This window comes from Gavialis gangeticus, unplaced genomic scaffold (assembly GCF_001723915.1).
Source record: "Gavialis gangeticus isolate Ggan-Ray unplaced genomic scaffold, GavGan_comp1, whole genome shotgun sequence".
NCBI lineage: Eukaryota > Metazoa > Chordata > Crocodylia > Gavialidae > Gavialis > Gavialis gangeticus.
The window spans coordinates 185562176-185565504 of record NW_017729032.1 but is presented as its reverse complement, the minus strand read 5'-3'; positions in this window follow the sequence as shown (position 1 = coordinate 185565504).

Below are 3329 nucleotides of genomic sequence, written 5' to 3'. Positions count from 1 at the left end.
TTGGGGCCTCGTTCTCCTCTCTCTTATCAGTAAAAATGAAGTATAATTAGTATAAACTGGTGAAAGAAAGAGAGAACATAAGCAGCATACACCTAAATATTTCAGTAGGGAACATTCATCTAGCTAAAACCCCAGGCAGGCCCCAATTCAGCAAATCCTTAAATTAGTGTTTATCTTCAAATATGTACTGTAGCAGGGCACGAAGGTGCCTGCTACATGGAGAACTGGGGTAACCACCCAGGTGCAGGTTGCTAGGGTAACCAGAGGGGGCTAATGACCCACACCTGCCTGGTCAGCTGACCGGAAGGGGCAGGGCCTGGCTCCTATATAAATCACAGGCTGGAGGCCAGGAGGCAGTTCCCTGCTGGCAGGCAAGGGGGAAGGAGCCCTGCCTGAGTGAGGAAAGAGAAGAGGCCTGAATGCACAAGCAGCTTGATTGGTGAAAGATGGAGAACACTTGGGTGGCTCGAATGTTGTTATAGCTGGGTGGCTTGAGCTTATGTCATAGCCCAGGGGCTTGTGTTTTGTTTGCTGTTAAACCAGCGGCTTGGGTGAGGCTATAAGGGGATGAAGGAAGCCTCATAGGGGACTCACAGTAGAGTGGGGACCCCAGCCCCAGAAAAGGGGGCTGCAAATTGAGAGGCCCCAGAAAAGGGCAACATTGGGAGTGTGCCAACCCCAAGCGCCAGGAGGGCACAGTATTGGGAGAGTGCCAACCCCAAGTGCCCAGCGGGGCACAGTGCAAGCCAAGGCTGCGGACAGCCCGAGCGCCCAGCAGGGCGCAGTGCAAGCTAGGTTCTCTGCAGCCTTGTCTCGCTCTGCGCCTCACTGGCGCCCAGGCTCTCTGCAGCTCTGAGTGCCAGACAGGGCTGTGGAGAGCCCAAGCACCGGTGAGGTGTTGAACGAGACAGGGCAGCAGAAAGCCTGCGTGCCAGAGAGAGTGTAAGACCAAACAACGTCTGGTACATCAGTGAGGCTTGGAGCGTAGTAAAGGGGTGGTTGGAGCCACGCATAGCCCATAAGGCTGGGGTGCACAGAAGCACCCATTACAGAAGCGGGGACATTGTACAGGAGGAAAACCGTGTCCAGAGAGACAAAGAGGCAGCCTCCCTATTATATACATGTGACATCAAAGATGTGGCAGGAGAGAATTGAGGGTGCTTTAGTGATGAACTGGGCATGGTAGGGAGGTGCTAGGGTAGAGCTCAGTGACCCTAGGACACTCCTCCTGTTACATGTACGTAGGTCCCATTGGAGTTGGCAGGATTTTAACATGTGCTTAAAAGTAAACATATTACTAATGAAGATTGTTATATGGACATACTGGGTATATCACCTAACACTTAAAATTTAAAACCAAGAAAGGACTATTGGATCATCTTTTATGACCTCCTGTATGTCATAGACCTATGAATTTTACCCAATTAACCCTGTACTAGCAACCAGAAAGGCTCCCAATATTGACTGGACAACATGGAAATGGAGATCTACCCCAACGGCTAAAAATTGTGTAAAAATGTGCTTTGTTTCTAATTTGAATATAGCTGCTTTCAGCTTCCGGACATTGATTTTTATGTTTTTCGTAATAAGTTAAACAGCCTGATAGTTGTTCTCCTAAAGAAAATACTTTGCTACTGTAATTAGGTCACATCTCCATTTTATTTTTGATAACCTAAATAGCCTATTTATCTTCTCACTGTGAAGGCATGTTTTGTCCCTTGAATCTTTTTGTGGTCCTTCTCTGTACCTTCTCCAGTTTTTAAACAATCTTTTAAAAATGTGGACACCAAAGTAGTCTTCTAAAAAACAGTCTCACTAATCCTTTATGTGGAGATAGAACTAGCCCTTGCTACTCCCCTGTTTATGTATCCAAGAATTGCATTAACCCCCCTTTTTTTTTTTTTTTTTATAGCATCACATTAAGATGAGCTGTTGCTAATGCATTATGATTCCTTCATCTATTTATAGGATAGTCTCTTATTATGTAGGCATGGCCTACATTCCTCATTCCCAGATGTAGAACTTAATATTTGATAAAATGCACATTGTTTGAATAAGCTCAACTTAGTAAGAGATCCAGACAGCTCATTTTAGCTGCTTTGTCCTTATCACTATTTACCATTCCACCACAGTTTGTGTAATATGCAGATTTTACCCAGAACAATTGTATATTGACTTCCAGCTCATCAATTACATTGCTGAAAAACATCAAACCTATTACCATTTTTCTCAGATTTGGACAATTAGACTTTATGAAGCACTACATAGACCTTCCTGGTCAGGACTGTCTTTTGTCTTCTTTATTGAACTAGTCTCTGTGGAACCACCAGTTTTCAGTCCAGTGATTGCGTTGTCTTTATCCATCATAATGAGATCCATGATAGAGTTGCCTTCTGTTGGTTCTTAGAAAATTATCATCTATACCGTTTAGGAATTCTAATTATGCATGGGATTTCTGCATTCATTTCCCAAATTGAAGTCCTGCCCAGTAACTACACATTCTAGCCACACATTACAGACAGGTGCTTAATGAGCATCTCATCTTATTCTCTTCTTTGAATCAGTGGTCTATAACAGGCTCCTACAAGTTCCCTCCTCCTGAGCTTTGCTTGACATTGATCCATATGCATTCAGGATTTTGCAGTCCTGAGTCTCTCAGTCTCTCCTGTTGGCAGTGTTCCAATTTGCATAAATACATAAATATTCATTGGTCCAGAGGGAAATGGACAGAAAGAGATATTGCCCTAATCACTGGGCTACAGTTAGTGCATGGGATGTGGGAGAGTCAGGTTGAAATCTATACTCCAGTAGATAATTTTAATAATGTTTAAAAGTGAAAGTGTTTCAATAGTTTCAGTCTTAGGAAACTCAAGAGCAGGATAACTAGAGCTTTCTTCTGGGGTGTGGGTTCAAATCCCTGCTCCAAGCTGGGTGACAGAGAGGATAGGGGTGTTGAATTTGAACTAAATGTTCTTTCCCCTACCAAGTTAGTGACCAAGCCTTTGAGCTGCTGGCTACAATGAAGAGGGGATCTGTCATGCTTGCTGTGGTTTCTCACAGTGTTTCACAAAGGGCTCAGAGCTGAGCATCTTGCACGTGGTTAGGAGGCACAGAGCTTTAAGGGCAAGTTGCATGGGGCACTTAGCACAAGTTTTATCTAAGATGCAGTAAGCATTATCATGCCATATTAAAAGTTAGAATGTGTTCTGAGCAGTCATGCTGGACTGCTTACTACAATCTCAGCCCACTCTGGAGAAGGCTGGAGCTGGCTGTGCCCCCTCCCACCCAGACACTGTCTCCACACCAGGTACCACAGCTCGCACTCATGA